The 23,360-nt window shown below is 39.8% G+C and overlaps 1 protein-coding gene across 20 annotated transcripts in view; it reads right to left on the bottom strand.

Annotated features, from left to right (window-relative positions):
- The window catches only part of Atxn1 (ataxin 1), a 383,376-nt gene that overhangs the window by 222,261 nt on the left and 137,755 nt on the right, over positions 1-23,360 (bottom strand). For 17 of the 20 annotated variants that reach the window (XM_074082859.1, XM_074082860.1, XM_074082854.1 and 14 more), the window contains one exon: positions 12,547-12,673. The exons of the other annotated variants lie outside the window; for them this stretch is intronic. The gene's annotated coding sequence lies outside the window, so the exon portion shown is untranslated. The remainder of the gene's footprint in view (positions 1-12,546; positions 12,674-23,360) is intronic. 20 annotated transcript variants of the gene reach the window in all.

The following is a 23,360-nucleotide window of genomic DNA, read 5'->3' as shown; positions in this document are numbered from 1 at the left end:
CTCTTCAGTTGCCTATTGTCAATAAAATGTTTATTGAACTTAATGGCTGACTGAAACCAAAAAAGGTATAAGAACTCTGTGTCAAGAAACAACCTATAATGTTGAGACAGGAATAGAGATCCTTGAAGACCTCCAAAGACCTTCAAAATTTAAATCCAATGACTGTCACCTCTTTTTTTTTGTAGCTACCTTGGCTACAAAGCCATTTGTCCCCAAGACTAACTCCAGTTGCATGCCGTAACAAGTAATAATTGCTCAGGGGTAAGTGTTGAGCTTGTCTCAGAGATAAAAAAAAAATATTGTTATCCTTACCCTATAGGTGGAAATTTGTAAACTAACTGACAGAAGCCAGGGAATAAAGACTATGGAAACTTCCAGATAACATGGAGTGAGGGGCAATTCCAAGAGGGTAGGACAAGAACATAACCAAACGTACCCAGCAGAGCACAGACTAAGGGTTTGTTCAATGGGAAATACTATATAACACAAGTTGAAAAGACACGGTGCTTAAGAATCTTGGGTTTGAGATGCTAGCACACCACACTTACACTTCTTCTATTTCCAAAGTTCTGTTTATGAAATTTTAACGTTCATGTTTGGTATCCCTGGGACCGACATCTTGGCAGGGGTAAGGCAGTATGTGTACAACGGTGCTTTTGTAGAGTTTTTGTTTTTGTTTTACATGTGTCAGTAAAGCCCAAGGGTAGGCTTGAAATCTTTCAAAGGGAAGAAGCATCAACTTGAAAGGTATTCTACCACTGATCCTGGTTGCTGCTAGAATTTACGTGGAACAATGCCTTCCTTTCTTTTTATTTGGAAGCAGGACTCCACCCCAAGTGGGCCTCACATGCCCATCCAGTTCAGCTCCAGCCAGGGGCTTTCTGATTCATGTTTTAGTGGGTTTTTTTTTTTTTTTTTGATAGGTCTCATGGTTTTTTGCCCAGGCAGGCCCCAGATCCCAATCCTTCTGCCTCTGCCTCCTGTGTAGCTGGGATTGCATACAGTGTGGACAACATGGAGACTGTATGCCTTTTCTCAGTACTTCATATAAGGAGACACATCACATCACTATGCATCTCTTGTGATAGTAACCTCACCTGGACCACTCGGTGAAGGCATGTCTGACTAGATTCTCGTATGTAAGTCTTTCTCTCTTTGTAGTTACTACTTGTTTAAGGGAGAGATGATTTGAAACTGTAAACATCCTGTTTCTGATTCAGCCTCTGCCCTCTGATTCTCATCCATTGGATCCACTACGTCCTTTAATTCATTATTCTCTAGAACTTCACTGAGGTGATTTTTTCTACAGATGAAACAATGCTTTTCTAGCTCCCTCATTGCATGTTTAGTAATTGGAATTCTTCTGTAAGGAAGAGTTCTATCCTTCTCCCATTGGTTAACACATTTAAAAAATTTTAAAGAAGTGTGGGTTTATGGATAACTATCTTATTCTCTGTGTTATAATCTACTATTATTTCATTCCTCACGCTGTTCTAACTAGGTTTTATGCCACTTTTGAGCAGACATGGCCATGTCTTAGTTTTCTTATACATTGTCCCTTGTGTCTATGACAATAATGGGCACACAGTAGGTGTTGGGTTCATTCATTCATTTATTCATTCAACAAATTATGTTTAGGGCCTTGTCTTAAGTGCTAGAGATATAACAACAAATAAAATAATTCCTTCTCTTGAGTGGCTTAGAGCCTAGTTAGACACACATGTATGTCTAGGAGTTTTGCTAAAAATATTTGAAGAGTACAAGAGTTCCCAAGTGGGAACACAGTAAGCTGCATCTGGAGAAAGGGGAGGGGAGTTGGTATGCACTGAAGACTTTATTGAGACCAAACAGTATTCTAGTCCTCTCCCTATTCTATAAAATAAGTGCACATATAAAACACCTAGACATAATTGATTAATCAAAACCATAAAATAAAGAAAGCATTTAGAGACAAATGCTATCCTGGTACACTCAGCCTTTGCATCTTGTAAACTAATTACTAGCATCAAACTTCAAGGGCATGCTTTTTAGGAAAATTTCATGGAGTATAAACATAGACTCATATAGCAACTATGTGCTTCACTAAAAAAAAAGTGGAAATAGCTAAGGTAAAAAAATCGAGAAGTCATTTGTCTTAATCCAGTTTTCAAATCAAATTTCATAGTTTTTATTCCCTCACAGGGAATAATGAAGAGCAAGTAAGAAGCATCATCAATCAAAGATGGACTCTCAGTTTCTTTATTTGACTCAATTTTCTTGCACTATTCCTACTGTATTTTCCAAACAAAGATGTTCTTTTCTGCAAGTGATAGTTCAGCCCTGCAAACAATCCCCAGGAATAATAAACAAACAATTGGGGCACATTTTCTGCCACAAATTATACTCCCTGACATTCTTCATCCAGAGCATTCTGAATTCCAAGCAAGCAGAGACACATCTAAAACCCACTGCTTGGTTGCAGAACTGCACACAATAGAGGATTTGTATCCAGACTCTTCTTGACACTTAAACTTGTTAATATTTAACTCCTACTATTGTTCCAAATGATGAATAAGCAAACTCTCTCCTGCACAACAACTTTACATTACATGCTTTAATTATCATAGTAAATGCCAGAGGAATTTCACTCTCACTGTTTCCTATCACCCTTTCTAATTAATGTCAATGTGTCTTTTTCATGTTAGAGAGTACACAACACATGCACATATGTGTTGTGTCTGTGGGCACCCACAAAAATGCACACATATTCATGAATGCACTCACAAATACGTTCATCTGCATACAGACTCATCTCCATGTCAGGATCCATTTATAAATATAGTTTGTTCCACCCCCTGGCACACTTGCCGATACACACAAACAGCATATAATCCAGCTGATTTTGTTTCGTTAACTTTTCTAGGAGATTAAGATAAAAACCTAAAAAAAGACAAGTAGACATTCCATGGAGTCTGTGATTAAGAGACAGAAGCTAATGAGACAGATGGGCTGATGTATAATGGGAATTCAGTGTGCCAGCCCACACTTGGTAAAGAAGGATTCACCACACTTCACCTTCCCTGTTTCTTTATCTTTCAGCATCCTACTTATGTTACTCTCGTTCCTAGGCCCCAACACCCCTCCTCTGCCCAAACCTCCCAAAATGAGTGTTGCCACATGAAACAAGACAACATTCTTTTTCTCTAATCTGTTATTGAAGGTTTACTCATAGACAATATTTACTATAAAATCATGTCGTTTATAGCTCAACAGAGAGTGGACAATTCTGTTATAGAGCTTGCCAGTTTTTCAGGAGAAGTCTATAAACAGAAGAATTTCTGGGATAGAAAAATGAGCAGAAAAAATAACTCAAGCATATTTAAAATTTTTTGCACAATAGCTTTTTCCTTTACATGAAGGGTTTTCTAAGCTATTCCCACATGTGATTTCTGACCCTCAGAGCTTAAGATTTACAGAGAGAGCTTAGACACAGGCCTCTGCAATTCACAAACCTGCCCATTACCTAAAGATGTGCTTCTAAATGGAACTAACTTTTTAATCCTTAAATTTCTTACTAAAATTCCCTTTTCTGGTTTTGCTTTATCACCTGTTGAGGACTTATTTTCTGATGAGCTCATCGTGTTGTGCCATGTTTGCAAATCTTCCCTTGAGTTATTTGTTATTCTCATGGCTGGTGCAGTTGTGGTACAGTACTTTCCAGTTTTACCCAATGTGACTTCCATACTCTTATTCTAGTACTTGGCACAATGGTTTCCCCCGTTACAGAAAACTGAAAGTTCTCATTTTTGCTTAACTGCAGTTACAAGGCATTTTTTTTTCAATGCTAGCGATTGAATCCAGGGCTCCACACATGCTAGGCAAGCCGTCTATCACTGAATTGCACCTCAACCCCAAGGTGCCTTCCTTCTTTCCTTTTTCCTTTCTTTTCCTGTGGTGCTGAGGTTTGAACTCAGCACTTCACATTTGCAAGGCAGGTGTTCTACAACTTGAATCATACCTCTAGTTATTTTACAGATAGACGCTAGCTTTTTTTTTTGCCCAAGCCAGTCTAGACCATGCCTGTTTTATGCTTCCAGAAATCACTGGAGGTGACAGGAACGCACCACCATGCCCAGCTTTTTCCACTGAGATGGGGTCTCACAAACTTTTTTGCCCTGGCTGGCCTTGAACCACAATCCTCCCAATCTTAGCTTCCAAGTCACATGATGTATGCCATGATGCCCAGCTATTGGTTGAGATGGGGTCTCACAAACTTTTTGCCTGGGCTAGCCTTGAACTGTGATTTTCCTGATCTCAGCCTCCCAAGTAGCTAGGATTATAGAATTGAGTCGCCAGTAACCAGCAAGGTACATTTCTTGAATCTTCTTTCCCTATCTTTGTTGTCACCAAGATCCTTGAATTACACAGCAGGGTTTTCCTCCCTGGTCTGTCTTTTGTCCTTATAGAGCCAGTCCAAATGTGTTTTGCCATGACTACCTTCAGCTTAATGCATTCTGATGTCATGAATACTTAAGTATGATATTATCCTGCACAGAGGCAAAAGGAGGAGGTAGTGATCTACTTATACATCAAAACAGCATGATAATTAGACCATGGGGCAAAAACAAAGAGAAAAAAATTCATGAGATGACAACTCAATGGGACATCAGACAAGTCCCCTGTTTGGTGTGTGTCCAGAGCCTCCGGACAGCGTCACTATTTTCACACAGTGACACAGGTTGGAGCTTGTGGGGTTCCAGTCCACACCATCTAAACAGAGGAGAGTCAGACTCCAGGGCAGATAGTCTTCCCTTCATGTTGCCCAACTCCACTTTCCCTGCTATTTTAATTGGATTATTTTGAAATCTGCTATTTCTGTCTCACTCCTTTTCCCCAAACTGTCATATCAGTACCGCAGTTTGGCTATCACACAGCTGCCAAACTCCACTCCAGAGATGGCTGTGTCTCAGAGCCAAGTGAAGCGATGGTCCCTCTGTGTTTCCCAAAGACTAGTTTAAGGGGCTAAGCATCTGGAAGGGGGTTGCCTTTGTGTCTGAGAGAAGTGCTTTGTCTTAGGTTGTTTTATCTTCATCACTGGAGGAGCGGGTTATTAGCTCCGCCTAAGCATGAAGGAGGACATCAACCAAAAAAACGACTTGGTGCAGAGGCATGGAAATGCACGGGGAGAGTAAAAACAGACATTGTGGGTTTTCATAGATTTTTTTCTTCTGGGACTTCAAAGTCTTAAAATATCAGGAATGGAAGATGACAATTTTTAAGAGTGAAAGAAGCCCCAGAAAGCAACCCACTCATGTTCCAGATGGGGAACTTGGAGGCACAACATCACTGAGTACCTGTTTAAAGCCCTCCTGATTCTCAAGTCCAAGGGTGTTCCACTTAAACTTGGCTTCATTTGCAGACACAGTCAGAAGATCACATCTCTGCCAGTGAGGACAAAGACAACCCCAGTTTCTACAGCCCATGAAACCAGCACTGAATTTCTTGTTTCATTTGGTTGTAATTATATTTATTTTAGGTACTCAAGAAAATCTCCACCAGAGAAAAACAGAGTTGAGAAGTAGTAACAGCCAGTGTTTATGGAGCATTAACTATCTGCTAGACAATGTTCTAAGGTTTTCTAAGTAAATAGATCCCACTAGTGACCTGCTGCCCCTACTGTAAAGAAAAGAAGAAAGAGGGATAGACAGGAAAGAATATTTCTGAAGAAAAAACAGGAGGTATAGAATGTAGCTGTCAAGGAATAGAAGCTGTCTTCCCAAATTTCTCTAAAACATTTAATGAAAACGTAAATAAATATCAGTGGTATACTTCTCATTTAATATCAAGAGATGACTCTCTTGTGTGTATTTTTTTTTTCTGGCGGCACTGGGGTTTGAACTCAAGGCTTCTCTTGATATTATTGCATGGCATATAGTTGTTTCTTGGTAGCTTAAAAACATACATTACTCCCAAGATGTTTTGTACGTTATTTTCAAATCTTGTAAATGGTGGCTTCGATAATCCATCATTCAAATAATGATTAATTATTTGAACACTGACTAAGTAAGAGGCACTAATGACAATGGGATACAGGTCCTGACCTAGGGAGGAAAGGGACAAACTATGATCTTCATGTTCCTTTCCGCCTTAAATACCGTAAAATCAAAAGCTAAAATGCTTGGGTCAGGCATGGTCTGTACCTATAATCCCTGCTAGTGAGGAGACAGAGGAAAGGCCATAAAAACCCTATCTGAAAAACAAACTAAAAGCAAAAAAGGAGTGGGGGATGTGGCTCAAGTGATAGAACGCCTGCCTAGCAAGCATGAGGCCCTGAGTTTAAACCCCTGTATAACAACAAAAGCTAGACTATTTCACTTTTCAAAACATAGCAAATATATTTAAGTGTTTCTTTTTATTTGATGAATAATAAGAGAAAAAAGACAGTAATTTGAAAAATGCCACAGAATACTGTCATTTTGATAAAGCTGTACTGGAGTTATATTTCTACCTCTAGTCATTGCTCACACTTTGAACAGTACTGTTTGTCTACACCAAGAGTAGTGTTAGATTACTGGGAAGAGGATATCTATAGTATTAGTATTTTGCATTAGGGGCCCAACATGGAAAGACAAAATGGCAGGCTTTGGTAGCAAACATGGCTTTCTTTATAAAACTTTTACAGAATAAGATGCTTCATACAGAAGGCTGTAGATGATTTCAGAAACTCTAATGTGTACTGAAATAGCTTAGAAAAGCTATGCCTACATATAAGACACTACGTACTCTCAAGTCTTTGACCAAACATTTCCCCTTTTGCCATAAAAATATCAAGTGTCTCAAAATAATGCCTTCCTCCAAACTGGCTATGAATTATGGATGCTACCTTCAGATCGAAAGAAGTGCAGTAGAAAAGGGAAGAACATATTATGCTGAAAGATAAATTTGGGGAAGATCTGTATTTTAAATATTTAATGAACATCGAGATGGTTTTTTTAACCGTGGAAATGTACATTATAAATCCCCGAATGGGAAAAGCCCCTAGAATGTCGTGTGTGTGTGTGTGTGTGTGTGTGTGTGTATGGTATGCCTGCAGGTGGGTAGGGGAGTGGGATAGATAACTAAGCTGGGCTTGTCAAGGAAAGGAAAACTGTCTGGCTTTTCTGTCATAGGTCTTTGAGCCCCAGCTGACAAGAAGGAATAAGATGGAGAAAAAAGGCCCATAGATGATAGTAAACCCCAAACCAAAAATGTGCCATTTACCAAACCCCATGTCAAAGGTCCAAGGAAACAGAAGTACTCTCTGATGAATCTTATTATTTATCAGTATGGAGGTTCATAAAACACTAAAAACAGACCTATCTTATGACCCTGCATATTTCCAAAGGAGTGTAAATCAACACATAAGACAGAAATACCTGCACACCCACGTTTACAGCAGCATTAGTCACAATAGCTAATCTATGCAATCACCCTAGTTGGCCAGAGAATATTATTCATCGATAAGTAAGAATGGAATTATGTCATTTGCAGGAAAATGGATGGAACTGGAGATCATCATGTTGAGCAAGAAAACCCAAGCTCAGGAAGCCAAACATCACATATTTTCACTCCTATGTGAAATCCAGACCTAAAATAATGATGATGGTAGGGCTTGAGTGTAGAGGGAGCATATCAGGGGGATCAGAGGAAGGGGGACAGGGAATGGAGAGGATACTGGGAAGATATCTATCTCTCTATAGATAGATAGATAGATAGATAGATAGATAGATAGATAGATAGATAGAGATAACATAAAACCTGCCAAACACTGTTCACAAAGGGGGGAGGGTTAAGGGACTACAATAGAGGGGGTGACCTTGTGCAAAGTACACTGTACCCATCTGTGGAATTATAACAATGAAACCCCCTTGTGCTATTAATATATGCTAATAAAAATATAGTTTAAAGAAAGACCACTACAGCACCCTGGAATGCGGGAACAGAGGTAAGACAAACCCTAATCCCACAAACAGTGCTAAGAAGAAGGGTACCAATTACTAAAGTGACCAGGATGTGACAACTAGAGAGACTACTTTGATCTGGAATCTAAAGACTCTTTAAAGTTAACTAAAGCTAACTTTAGTTGTGCATAAGTGGTAGGATTAATTATATAATTAATCTCACTCTAAGTTAATTACAGTGGATAAGGTGAGAAAAGTCAAAGAAGAAGGTAAAGGTATTCTGATAAAGCAATCACTTCAATTCTTCCTTTGGGTGGAGCTTAAAGAAAGAAAGAAAGCAGCCTCCTGGCCCCCTTACCTGCAGGTATTCCATGGTTTCAGCTACCCATGGTTAGCTGCAGTCTGCAAATACTAAATGGAAAATTCTAGGAATAAACATTTCATAGGTTTTAAATTTGTAACTCTTAAATGTTTAAATAATTCATAAGTTTAAAAAAATTCCATAAATACACAGTTCATAAGTTCTAACTAGCATGATGAAATTCCACTCTTCTCCTGAGACATGGATCAACTCATCTACTCTGTATATGCTACCCACCAGTTACTCATTGTAGCCATCTTGGTTATGGGATCCATTGTGTGGGACTGAAGTGCTCTGATCAAGTAACTCTTATTTTTCTTAATAATAGTCCCAAAGTACAAACTTTTATTACAATGTACTATAATTATTTTTATTATTCTTGTTAACTTTTACTGGGCCTAACGTATTAATTTTATTATATATGTGTATTAATAGGAAAAATCCCAGTATACATAAGATTCAGAAGAATTCACATTTTCAGGTATTCACCTTGGAACATTTTCCCTGAGGATAAAAGAGGATAGTGTGTTACCACATACCATGACAGGGACAGGGTGACATCCAGTTTTATAACCTGTTTATATGGCCATAGAAAGTGAAAAATGTTCATTTCCTAATTTTGTCATGACATGCATTGTCACTAACATATTATTTAGATGGCCTAAACTGAGAGATCAACAGCTGAATGACATTTACTGGCCCTGGTGGTTGGGCACTCAAGTCACGTGCTATGGTGGGCTTCGTCATTTCCCAGAACAACTTCATCACTAGCCCCTGTCTATTCTCTGGTTCGTTCTGCCTCCTGCCAGCACATCAACACGTCTTTCTCCACGAGTGCTTGCAGTTTCTCATTTCAAGAGCATTCTATGTCTTCTTTCAGAAGGAACCAATCCAGTTGTCCTGTTTACCCAAGGCAATAATGTGGGCTTTGATGGTATCCCCCTTAGGACTGTAACTCCATCAGGGCACAGCTCAAGATCTAGCACTGTACTAGAAAAAGTACCCGTAAAGCAACATTAGCCCAATGAACACAAGAGTGATGAATGATTGAATGAGACTAAAATGTAAAGACGTCATCTCCTTTTCTCACAGTGCTAAAGATGTCTTTTAATTCTCTGCTGGCAACATTCTAGGGCATCCTAAAGTCCCTAGGGAACCCTGGGAATTAAGTTTTCAGCAATGCTTTGGCCTGGTCGTTCAGGCCAGGCTGTAAACATGCTTCAGACAACCGTACTTAAAAGAATAGAGACAACCGAAAACTGCTGGACCACAGATCCAAGGCCATCGCACTGTTGGAAACACTTCAATTGTGTTGCCTGCTTTCCTGCCTGCCTAGAGAACATCACCATGTCTGCATCTCTGCGCCCCAGCCAGCGATCCACAGCTAAAGACTCGTTTCTTCCTCTCTGTTTGAGTCTCTACTGATTCTGTAGTTGAGGAGGAAGCTAAGTGCTATCCAAATACCAAATGTTCCATATGGTAGTGTTATCACCATTCTCACTGCGGCTACATACAGACTTTCTACCTACACTTGCAAGGAGCCTCATTTGAGTCTGGCAGAACATTACGAACTCTTCCTGACCTATATTTGCCAATGCATCAGTTGTCCTCTCTCTCCTATGAACTTAGTAATTTTGTTGAATTAATAGACATATGTATATAAATACAAGTTTCATTTTTCTATTCATCCTCCTAATCACTTATAGAGTAACTTATGACCCATTAAAGAGCCACTCTTACGCTAAAATGTCTTAATTAGAAATTCAGATGTTACTCTGTTACTGAGAAATACAGAGCTATTTAAATTAGACTGGAAATTAGGGCCAGAATGAATGCACACACACACAAGCCAACTGCAGGAGAACCGGTGAAAGGCAAGGCTGAAGTCATCCAAATCTCCCTGTATTTGCTTCCTTAATGCCAAATAACTGTTTGACCCTTTTCCTTCTACTTTTCAACTTTAACATGTAGCCAAAGGGACAAGGGGCTCAGAACTCCATTTTTTCCATTTTGTGTTTATGTAAGACAAAGTACATGTTGCCTAAAAGCTGGGGGGGGGGTCTCTTACTCTATCTTCTCATTCATTAATTTAGTGAAATGAAGCTTACTGAGTAACAGGGAAAAGAAAGGAGCCAAGTAGGGCAGCTCACATATGTTGTCTGACAGTGAGGGACTCTCGTTGTGTGGATCACAGAGGACCACAGCTTGCCTAGCCCCAAAACACTTGTTGTACCACCTGGGAGTGTGGCAGCCAGGATGCAGGGTGGGAATGGGGCTCTGCTCTCCTACAGGGCTGACCCCTGGGTGCCCCTGACCAAGTGACAGAGCAATGAGTTCAAAGCCCTTAAATCAGGCAGTCTTTCCAGGAGAGGGATTTGTCTATGAATGCAAACCCAAGTCATTGAGAAGTACATTGAACTCTTTTAGCCACCCAGAGCAGAGTGAAAAGAAGGAAGAAGAAGGGAAGAATAATTTTTACCTGACTGGGATTATACTATGGTTTATGTTAGACTTTGTATGTATTTACCTCCATCATGATCATTTTCTTGTCTCATTAAACAGTCTCTTGACATAAGGCTTTTAATGATTTTAAACATGTCATATATATTTATTTGAAGCAGCACCTATTTTTATCCGCATTTTACAAATGTGGACTTATCCAATGTCATGCTTAAGAAAACAGTGGAGATGGAGGCTGAACACAGGCAATCTGGACCTGCAGTCTTATCTAGGGAGATCTGAAGCCTATGCATCTTATATGGTTGCCAGAGTTACAATTACTAATGTCCCCAACTCTGGATACACAGTCAGTCCATACATATATACACGCACATGCTCACAGAGTCTTTAAACTAATGAGAAGTGTAACTTCAGACACATGCTCACGAAGTTTTTTTACTATCTTCTAGTTCTTTTTAAGAAATGAAAAGCTTTGTTTTCTACTGGAAAATTATTGTTATCCAGTGATTTCACAATTATCTAAAAATACTTGGCCAAGAAAGAAGAAGTTAAAATTCCCTAGGGCTCTTCCACTCCTTGATTTAATATTACTTCTCAAATGTCAAAATCTGGTAATTTTCAAGTATGCTACTATCTTACAAAAGGAGGGTTCAAAATACTATGATTTACAAATAAAAAACCTACACACACACACACACACACTCACACACTTCTCATAATTGGCATTAAAAGATTTCTCATAATCTCAAAAGGCAAAGATTTTTGTTTTCAGCATTCTCAGCATTGGAAAATTGTGTGGACATTGATACCCTTATACATTTCCTCTGGAAATAGAAACTGGTATAACTTTATTGACAGTAATTTGGCAACAAGTATCAAACATCTTAAAACCTGAAAACTCTTCAATTCAGCAGTTGACTTATAGGCAATTATCCTAAGGAAGCCATTAATAATGGGAACTCATAAAGAGCTACAAGAGTATTTTTGGCAGCATAAAAAGAAAAAAATTATAAATGACTCAAGGTCTAGTTAAAGGGATCAATTGAATGAATTTTCGGATATCTGTTCAATTTAATCATCAAAACTTATGTTGTAAGGCCAGCATGGTGGCTCAAGCCTGTAATATTCACTACTTGCGAGACAGAGATCAGAAGGATCATGGTTTGAGGCTAGTCTGCACAAAAAGAGTTCAGGAGACCCCATCTCAACCAATGGCTAGAAGCAGTGGTATGGGCCTGTCATTCCAGCTATGAGGGAAGCACAAACAGGGGGATCAGTGCAGCCCACTTGGGCATTAAGTGAGACCCCATCTCAAAAATAACCTGCACAAAAAGGGCTGGGGGATGGCTCACGTGGTAGAGTGCCTGCCTAGCAAGTGTGAAGTCCTGAGTTCAAACCTGAGATCCCCTGCCTTCCCCCAAAAATACTGTGTTGTAGACAAAAACTTTAAGGTAGGAGGACAGCATGTGTCACTCTGTTCCCTACTACCGTCTGATGGCTGTCTCTCTCTAGCCAAATTTAAGAACATCACCTTCAGAATTACCCTTTACTTATGAATGCCTTGTTACTATCCTAATCAGTGATCTTAAAATGAGTAGAAATTATTTTCTTTCCCACTAAAAAAGCAGCAGTTAATTTTATAAAAGAGACAGGAAGAATAAATACAAGAATAATGTGCAAGTATGTAGACATATGTTTACGCTGTGTATGTGCACATGTGCATGTGTGAAGAGCTGCTGATAACACCCACTGTTAGACACAGCTCAATGAAAATTCTTTTTGGTTAAAGGTTTTGGAGACATTTACCTGTACCATGTGCTTTCATCACAATGAAGAACCATAAGCAGTCAGTTCCTTTGCAGCGGATCTTTTCACAAAGATTTTGCTTGAGTAGGAAGGGTGGTAGTAGAAACTCAATGTAAGATGCCTAACCCTGTAATTATAAAAACAAGATTCCCACTGAGTTAGGCAGCTTCTGTGGCCTCAATTAACATTAGCTGAAGTCTCAGAATAGAGAAACATCCTGCTGTATGATCTCTCTCTCTCTCTCTCTCTCTCTCCCTCTCTCTCTCTCTGTCTCTCTCTCTCTCTCTCTCTCACACACACACACACACACACGCACACACACACGAGTTCTTAAATCAGAATGTCAAAAACTCAGCAAGCAGAGACACAGCAATTTCCTTCCCCTAGGATGAGATTCTGACAGGATGGCTTATGTCCCCTGACCTTAGGTATGTCACCATCAAGATGATTTCCCCCCTTCCCTGTCTCATGACTCTAAGATTTCAGAGAAATAACAAGTCATTAGTTCTTCTCCAGCAAATGTCAGGAACATGCCGAATTTAAGGCTCTCTAGGATTCCTTGTAGCCACAAAGTTACCCCAATTCGGTATGCATATTTACCATTACGGCCTGACTTTCATTTTTGAAACTGTAAGTGCCTCGGTGTTGATGGTTCAGGTAAAGGTGAGATCAGAGATATCCAAAGTCATCACCAACACTGAACATGTACTGTGCTCCTGGCACTGCGCTAAGAGCTTGATGCACGTCACCTCTCTCCACTGCATGCTGTGACAAGAAAATCAAGAGCAGACAGCTAGGAGCTGTGAAAGCAAGATTTAGGCCAATGTGATTCACAGAGCCTGCGCCTGTGATGCCAGCCTACACCATCCACAAGACTGACCCTGCCATTAACATTCCCTGCTTATTATGAAAAGTTCAGTATCCAATCAATGTCATTTCATTTTTCCCCAGAGTTGAAAGGTCACCTAAGTCCTGACATTAGTAATGTTTTGGATCTGACTGTTCTTTGATTTTAATTCCCTAGTTCAACTGAACTCAATATGTTCATATTAGAATTGAGAGTAAATTGACAGTCATTTCAGTAAATTAAAAACTGCAGGTAATCCCAAATCTAGATGCAAAACCACTAAAAGCCTAAAACCCAAGTGCTACCTAAGTGGCTGAATTTCATTAAAAGGAAGGCAGACAAAATTAAAAGCCATCTGTGAATTCGTAAATAAATGTATATAGAAATATGGAGGAGTTTTCATATGCAATAGGTCTATGACTTTAAAATACTTCAACATGTTTACCTATTTACAAATTCTACATACTGTATAGTTCTTAGAATCACAGAAACATGAAACAGATCTGAGCATATTTTTGGGCCCTGCTATGGTTTGGACATAGTTTGTCTGCCAGGGTCTCATGTGTTAGAAGCTTGGTCCCAGTGTGCTGATATGAAGTTAGAGGTGGTGGGACCTTTAACAGGCAGGACCTAGAAGGAAATAGGTCACTGCCCCCAGAAGGGATTAAGATGGTTCTCCTGGGACATTGAGAAGGTTCTTGTCAGAGATTTGTTATTAAAAAAACCAAAAACAAAAAACAAGACTGGTCCCTGTCTTTCTCTGGCATCCTGTCTCACCATGGGATCTCTTCCTCTCCCAAATACTCCCACTGCGACCCCATCCACCACTGATGTGCCACAGCCAGGGGCCCTTATGAGGATGGTCCCATGCTATTTGGACTTTCAGTCTCCAAAAGTGTGAGCTAATAAACCTACTTCCAGTCTCAAGTGTTTCATTATAGTAACAAACAATGGACTAATACAGGTCCATGATCATTTCCCTTTTGTTTATGTGTTTATATAGGTATTTATTCACTCTGTTCTGGTTATGCCTCTGTACTTTTGCACATAGTCCTCCCTTGGATTAACATGTCTGTCCCCTCCTTGCCAGGTAGAAATCTATACTTTCTTCCAGACCAACCTGCAGCTGTGATTCCTTTATAACACCTTCCCCTGCTCTCCCCCAATGCTTTCTGGAAGTCCACAGATATAGATGTGCCCTCTTTCGTGTTCCCTAGCTCAGCAACAGCACCACCATCATCCCCTCTACCAAACTGTGTTCCATATTCAACCAGCAAGTTGATATTTGCCACTGGCACAGCCCTCAACCTTTCTTCTACTGGCACCTTCGTGACTTACTGGACTCTTACACTGGCCTCCTGACTGGGCTCCCTGCCACCCTCCAGCCCACCCTCAGCTCCTGTTAAAAGCATAGCAATGGCTTTCCACTGAGCTTTGATTCTTAACATGATCCCCAAGGCCAGGTATGGTCCAGCCCCTGCCTTCTCTTCTGGTCTGCACTCTGGCTTTTCTGCCTTCTTTCAGTTCCTTAAAAGCACTTTACTTTCCTAGGCCACAGGGCCTTTGCATATGATTTCCTTCCTGCTCCCTTCCCCCGAAATCACCCACTCTTTTCATCAAGCTACCTTCTGAGCCAGGTCTCTATCACCTGCTACATGCTTTTAGAGAATTCCTTTCCCTTGTTATAATAGTCACCTTTGTAATTTCACACTTTGTTCATTTCCACCATGAAGCTCCAGGCAGGCAGAAAGGTGGACACTCTTGCCCTCCCACCTTAGATCTTCAGTGTTTAACATGACGTGTTGCATGCTACAGGCACTCAGTATAAAGCTTCTGTGTGAACAAGTAAGGGAGGAAGGGAGGAAGGAAGGGAAGAAGCAAGAGGGAAGGAAGGGAAGGAGGGGGAGGGAAGAAGGAAGGAAGGGAAGGAGGGAGAAGGTAAGGGAGGAAGAGAGGAAGGGAGGGAGGGAAAGGAGGAATAAAGGGAGGAATGGAAGGAGGAAGGGAGAAGGGAGAAAGGAAGGGAAAGAAGGAAGAAAGAGAAAAGGAGGGAGGGAGGAAGAAAAAGGACATCCCATATCAACAGAAAAAGCTGGGCATGGTGGCATGTACCTGTCATCTTGGCTATGGCAGGAAGCATAAAATAGGAGAATCACCATCCAGGCAGGCCCCAGAAAAAAAGCAAGACCATATCTCAAAGTGTAACCAGAGCAAAAATGGTTGCAGGCATGGCTCAAACAATAGAGCATCTGTTAGTAGCAAGTGTGAGGCCCTGAGTTCAACACTAGTACCAGCAGAGAGAGAGAGAGAGAGAGACAGAGACAGAGACAGAGAGAAGGAAGGAAGGACAGATGGAGGGACAGAGGGAGGAAGGGAGAGGGAGGAAAGGAAGGAAGGAGGGAGAAAAGGACACAGGGAGGGAGGGAAAGAAGGAACAAAGGGAGGAATGGAGGGAGGGAAGAAGTGATCAAGGAAGGGAAGGAGGGAAAAGGGTAGGGAGGAAGGAAGGAAGGAAGCAAGGAAGGAAGGAAGGAAAGAAAAGAAGAAAGAAAAAGAAAAGGATGGAAGGAGGGAGGAAGAAAGAGGACATCCCTTATTGGTGACCATTTCATCAGTGTTCCTTGGTTAATTTGTGGGTGGTTTTTCAACTTGAAGCCTGACATCTGCCTGCCTTTGAACAGCATGCAAGGCTCTTATGATCAGCTCTAGCCAGCTGGGTCTCTTCTCCAGCAACACTTGACAATCTGATGCGCTTCTGAGTCCCTATAGCTCCTTGACTGACCCTCTCCACACTCCCTGTCTCTTCTATTTATACTTAGACTTTTCAAACTCACTCATTTTTCAAGACTCTGGGCTAGGACTGTCTTTCTGGGAAGACAGAACTTCTGATACGTTCTAGAAGCTGAAGTCCTCTTCTATGTTTCTACAGCTCCTCATATCTATCACTACTAACACAATTTCCATATTTTCTTGTGCTTGGTTGTTAAGCAAGTCCATCTCTCCCACTACACCACAAGTCCCTTAAGGGCAGAAGAGAGCTAACCCCTCAGAGTTGAGGCTGGCCGTCTGGCACATAAATTGTCAATAAATCAGCATCTGTTGAATGAACCAAAATGTGTATATATAGTCAGGCATCACTTAACAACAGGGAGATGTTCTGAAAAGTCGTTATCAGATGATTGAATCACGTTAATATCATGGAGCACCTACATAAACCTAGATGGCCTAGCCTACCACATGCCTAGGCTCCACAGGGTAACCTATGGCTCTAGGCCCCAAACTTGGCAGCATATTACTGTACTGAATACTGGAGGCACTTCTAAGATAATGGTAAGCAGTTGTTTATCTAAACATGGCTAGACATAGAAAAGGTACAATAAAAATACTAGGCAATGGGACGTTTTCAACTCCATTATAATCTTACAGGACCACTGTATATGTGGTCCGTCACTGACCTACGTCATGTGGTACACACACACACGCACACACACTTCATACGTGAAAAGCTCCAGGTTTAAGCATTTCTACTAAACTAATATAGCATATTATTAAAGGTTGTGAAACTTAGTGGTTGTACATTTGTCTGTCAATGGCGTATCACAGAGAAGATAAAATGTTTAGGACAGAGCCAGCATACCAAGAGCACTTTCTAAACATTTTATAATTACTGTCTTTGTTGTTATTATAGTTAGGGAAACTAAGTTTTTAAATTTATAAATTTATGCTTCAAATATGTCAGTTTTATTTGCTAACATATTGTCCTTTTAAAACATTAATTAGCATGAGCAGATATCTCTGTAAGACCATAAAAATGGCCAGAAAGGCACTGAAAAAACTAAGGCTAAAGGACAGTCTTATTCACTAGAGCTGCAGGACAATTTATTGTTTCGGTAATCTGCAGTCTACGTGTATAGGGACAAAAGCATCAACAGAAGAATTTCTGTCAAAAAATTTTAAAATTGAAATGAAAGAAATAATAAATACTGCCATTCAAGTGCTGAAAACATTTAGCTGAAATGATCAAAAGAATTTACTGCACATTTATTTCTTTTGCTAAAAATACAACAGAGAAATACATATTCATTCATTTCTTTCAATTACTGGACATGGTAACATGATTTTATAAATAAATATTGAGGATCTATCTAATGAATATGCCATAAAATGCTCAAATTAATAGCAAACACATTTCATAGGTAGTCTATTAGATTCTATTCTGATTTAGAATTGCTATAATTTAATGATACAGACTATGTAAAGAGGATAAAGAGGCAAGGATATTTTACAACAATATTTTAGAAAAAAATGTTGGTGATTTACAAATCCTACCAATATATCCAGCAGTTGAGCAGAATGGACCAGTAGGAAATTATCCTACAAAGCAAACTTATAATTCTGTACTATATTGTTCTTTCCCTTGTATATGCCCAAACATAAATGATGTATTAAAATGTCTTATATACTATATGCTATTGAAATACAAGTTATTATCATTTCTGCATTCTGAGATTCCTATTCTCAATTCACCTTTAACTCTGTGATAAGTTGTGAAATTTGAAGCAAGCCTGGTTTCTGTCTGGGCTCAAGTCTTTTCTCAGAGGTGCTACAGTCATAAGGGGAAATGTTATAAGCAATGCTAAATTCCTAACTTCTACTTGAACATCACCAGAATATGAAACTACTTTTAAACTGCATTACAATTCTATTCACTGCCTACAACTATGGAGTGGTTTAAAATAGTTTCAGTATATTATTCTTTATAACACAATTAAAGTAAGAAAGGTAGAACAGACAAAGTTAGCCTAAGAAGTCCTTAATTAGACAATTCTTATCTGAATTCACTATTAATTTCATTATCATGATGATTTCTGGTGAAATTTTGTCATTTAAGGCAAAACCCATCTTCATTTATGCTGGTCCCTCAGTTGAGAATGTCATTCTCACTCATTCCTGTTATTCTTCCTTTAAGATTCAGCTCAGGTATCACTTCTTTGGTGACATGTTCCCATATATATTGTATGTATCCTGCTGTGCAATCTCTCTCTTCCTCTGTAGTATGTGAGCTTATTCTTCCTTTAAGATTCAGTTCAGGTATCACTTCCTTGGTGACATGTTCCCCTATGTATTGTATTTCTCTCTCTCTCTCTCTCTCCCTCCCTCTCTCTCTCTCTCTCTCGCATGTGAGCTTCTTTGGGGCTTTGACCAGGTCTCTGCAATTTTCATAACAACCTACACAGGTCTTTGCACATCATATATCTCAGTAAACACACATTCAATCTGTCAGTGAGCACATACTCTTTGATACTCTGAAGACTGTGGAGAAAAGGCTACTAATTGTGATTTCAAGTGAAAGGTTAAAGTATAATTTTTTCCATTTTTTAGCAAAATGAAACTTTTAGCATTTTCACTTCCAGATGCATCAGCATTACATAAAAGATGTTGAAACTATTTTAAAAAGCAGACATACTGCACATTTTCCTGTCTGAGAATTCATCTGAAAATACCAACCTACACAGGGGCCTCTAAGTGTTCTCAAGACGAGCATTGGTTAAGTGGTGGTTCTATACCCTCACTGGGTGGAAATGTAGAGAAAGACTCAGCCTCCTTAGCACCAGCATGCCCCATGCTGTTCTCTTCAGCTGCCTAAAATGAGCTGCAGATTCCCTGGGGACATTTGCCCTCCCTCCTGATGCTGGCCAGCAACACAGTAGTGAGAAGTGACAGCATCTCGAACCATCAGCACTCACAGCAGCAGAACACCAGTCCTGTTTCCATTTTCCACTGCTCCTGCAATTCTTATTCCAACATGGACCAAGTTCTCACACAGCCGCCTTGAATTTTTCAAGACAATCTTTGAGCCTATGACAATTTGCCTGACTGCGTACATATGACATCATCACACACATGCCAACTCCTACCTCACTCCAAAGGCCACACGTTGGCTCAGAACAGAACAGTGGGCAGCAAAAGAACAAGTTTCTCATAATAATCAACTCAGGCTGGTCCACATTCAGAAGCATTAGTCACTGTTTAGACAATAAATATGGATTTTCTAAGAGGTCACTACACCTTATTTTATGGATTTTAGTTGTTCAGTGCTCCAAGAGTTCCTAGGCTTTGGGTAAGACAAGCCATACAGACACCATTCCTATCCTGATCTGATTTCACTTGGCTGCTGACATCAGCCTTGCTCTATGACCTCTGCCATCCAAAATGAGTCCTGGGATTTTACTGTCAGAATTATACTTCCTCATCATCCCTGTGTGATTTCAAGATTTTGTGGAATATGAAAAGTGACTATGATATATATAAGAGAGAGAAAATAGTAGCAAGAAGAAAAAATTCTATGCTATTACTGTAAGAACAGCTATGATATAAACAAAATTCTAGACCTACAAAATAGTGCAACTATCATCTATGAAGACTAACAGTATAGAATGCAGATAAGCCTACTACCCTGTTTAAGAACTATGTATTAACTGATTGATGCATGCATTTATTTGCTACTTTCCTAAAATATCTTTCTGCTTCCTTTCTTGGACTATCCTGAATTTTGTATTTATCATTCCCTAAAATATATCTTTTAGTTTCACTTGATTTTAAGATTGATAAGTACTCCATCATACTATATATAGTCCTTTAAACTGTTCTTTTTTTTCACACAATATTGTTTCTAAGATATAACAATGTTAGCTCAGGTAGCTGTAGTTTGCTCTTTCCACTAATATATAATAGTCCATTGTGTTACTGAATGGAAATAATTTTGACTTTAACCTTATACTTGAGCGGTAAAGTCTGACCCAAGGCAGCTTGTATACACAGTGAACAGCACCCTAATTTGATGTGTAGACAAATTATAAAGTAATCTAAGAGTATACTCTTGTTACCAAGCAACTGAGTCTTAGCCAATCACAATAGTTGAGCGTCAGCCAATCACAGCCTGTCAACTGATTGGACAATGTCCATATAAGGCCAATGCTGACGGCAGCCAATCATGTTTCTGTATGTCACTTTTTTTTCTCTGACTATAAATATAACCTGTATGTGTGGTGGGGTGGAGCATTCCAAACCAGCTTTGTTCTGAAATGTTGCCCAGTTCTAGAACCTTTTTTCTTGCTCAAGTAAACTCTGTTAAATTTAACTCATGTCAGCTTTTCTTTTAACAGTTTCACAGTGTGAATGCATATATTTCCCTCTATTGATGGACTTCAAAATTTTTTTAAGCTTTCAGATTTTTATTTTTCTGTTAGAAACATGCTGTGTCTATTAGAAACAATACACATAGCCCAAGTTTCCCTGGGGACTGCTGCGGAATGGGTATACCAATATCCGCTACCCAGCAGTGCCAAATTGTTTTTCCAAATGACTACATCAATCTACTCTCCTACCAGCAGGCACCCCATAAGTTCTTAAACTGATCAATCATTTTAGAATTAAACAGGCCTATTTGATCTAAAGCTGGTGCTTAGATTTTGTAGGCTCAAGTTATTTATACACATAAAGAAATAAATACTCAATGTCTTTCTCATACATTGGTGGGTTTATATTTATCACTAAACATAACAAATGAGTTATTTCCTAAGATAGGCTTATTTAGTGCACCACCTCTAAAAAGTGGCATTATGTAATGCCTTGGATTGGACTGAGAGTAAATAATTTGAAGGTTCCATGTGGCTTTATTTCCTTGTCATTCAGTTCTTAAGATGGCTACCACAGGTGTCAAAGAATGCCCTAAGATAACATGAGTCCCAGGGCCCCATGGGACTTGTTCCCTCTTGGAACAAGAAGTCACATGCAAATTTAAAGTATTCAAAACCGTAGAAAATCGACATACTTCTTTATTTTCAGCAATATTAGAGAGAATACATAAATAGAGAGCTGGAATAGATGAGGAAAAGCCTTAGCTTCTATTTTTAAAATAACAAAATTAAAAACCTATAAAGGTTTTTATTATAAAATTAGATTTTGTCAGGCATAGGCATGGTGGGAAAAGATTATTCCCTGTCCATAAGACCAAATGTCTCTCAAATGTTTGTTTGGTCCTGGCTTAGTGTGGGCTCCAAATCAGCCCATTCTCCATCACTTTTCAGGTTGGGCCTGAGTATAGAGTCAGTTAGCAAATACAGGGCATGAGGAGAGGCAAAGAAAACACACATCCATTGTTAGAGTGGCGAGAACTGGCTACACTCTACCACAGCTGACAGTGAAGCTTCTCTGGGAGAACCATTCAACTGCCGTGCTGAGACCAGGGCAATGGGAGATACACTAGACGCCAGCCAACGTTGCTTACAGTCATTTCATTTTCTTCCTCGCAGCCATATGTTCCTGGAGTAACCACTTTCTGGATGTTAAATGATCTTGGCTGTGCTTTTGTGTTCCTTCTCCATTCTGGCCTCTTTCTTTCTGGTTCACTCCACTAGGAAGAGAAGTGGCTAAAAAGGCAGGCAGTGAAGGAATAAGGGGACATAAGAAGCTTTTGCGGGCACAGTGGATGTCTCTGGAAAGCTGAATGTTGATAGAAAGTAAAACAAGCAAGTTATGCCGTTAGTGCCCGTGACGCTGTCTATTTGGGATATTTTAGTGACTATCAGTGAAGTTGCCTCTGATTAGATTTTCACACTGTTTTAATTAAGTCATGTCTATTTTAATCACACTTTTTAGGCTGATAAGCTCAAACCTAGCTAGACAGTGTAGAGTGAGACTTTTCTTCTTGGTCAGGGAAGCCTTAAGATCCTTGTTTATTTTCTATTTAAAAGGTGACTTCTGCCAGGCATAGTGGCTCACACCTACAATCCCAACTACTCAGGAGGCAGAGACTGGAAGAATCATGGTTCAAAGGCCAGCCTGGGCAAAACAGATAAGGAAACCTTATCTCAACAAATACTTTGATTGTGGTGGTACACCCCTGTCATCCCAGCTATGTGGGAGGCCATAGGAAGGAGGATCAGAGTCTGAGGCTGGCCCAGAAACCCTATCCAAAAAAATGTGAAACCCTATCCAAAAAATAACTAAAGCAGAAAGGGCTATGGGTATCACTTAAATAGGGCTGTCACTCAAGTTATAGAGTACCTGGCTGGCAAGCGTGAGACACTGAGTTCAAATCCCAGCACTGCCAAAAAATAATAAAAAGAAATCTGGTTTAAAAAGCCACACAAGACAAGCTGGGAGTGGTGGTGTAAATCTCACTCGGGAGGCTGACCCAAGAGGATCTTGAGTTTGAGGTCAGCCTGTGCTACATATAGAGACCCTGCCTCAAAATAAAAAGCTACCCTATTTGGAGATCTCGTATCTACTATTGGGTGCCTACAAATTTGGTGGGGAAATGTAGTCTGTTTCAACCTCAGGTGAAACTCTAGATCATAACACAGCTTTCAAGTTCAGCAATGATACTAAAAATCATCCTACTGCAAAGGAACCCTTCGTAATGCTGACAAGTAAAGATTCTATTAAAATTCAGTCATTTTCCACAACAAAAATCTACTTAAAAATGACTTTGTATTCCAATGTTATGTTAAAAATGTGTCTGGCTTTTTATTCAGCAACTAGACTACCTTTTCAGGAGAATTATGATATTTCACTGTAAGTGCTTAATGAGGAACTAATTAGTCCTCCTCCCTCCTCCTTTAAACTCCTATGGAAAATGAGGTCAGAACCCACTTCCTACCCAAGTGTCTTGTGGAGATTGCCTCAAATCCTACAGTAGCATTTGTCAAAGGGGAGCCCTTTGCAAAGGCAAGACACGTAGAAGAACAAATACTCATCAAGGTCTCTGCCTTCAACAAAAAAGCTAACTACATATTATAAGATCTTGCAAAAGAGCTGTTGGAATGAGCTGGACCACCCACCCACACATTCATCTCAGTAACTCCTTTCCTCTCCTCAATGCCAAGAGGCCAGCTTGCCTGCTCCCTGATTCGTTGTCTGGCAGCTACCTCACTCACCTGCAGGTGCTGGGCAGACAGGACAG

Source organism: Castor canadensis, chromosome 8 (assembly GCF_047511655.1).
Source record: "Castor canadensis chromosome 8, mCasCan1.hap1v2, whole genome shotgun sequence".
NCBI classification, from domain to species: Eukaryota; Metazoa; Chordata; class Mammalia; order Rodentia; family Castoridae; genus Castor; species Castor canadensis.
This window is presented reverse-complemented; position numbering and strand designations above follow the sequence as displayed.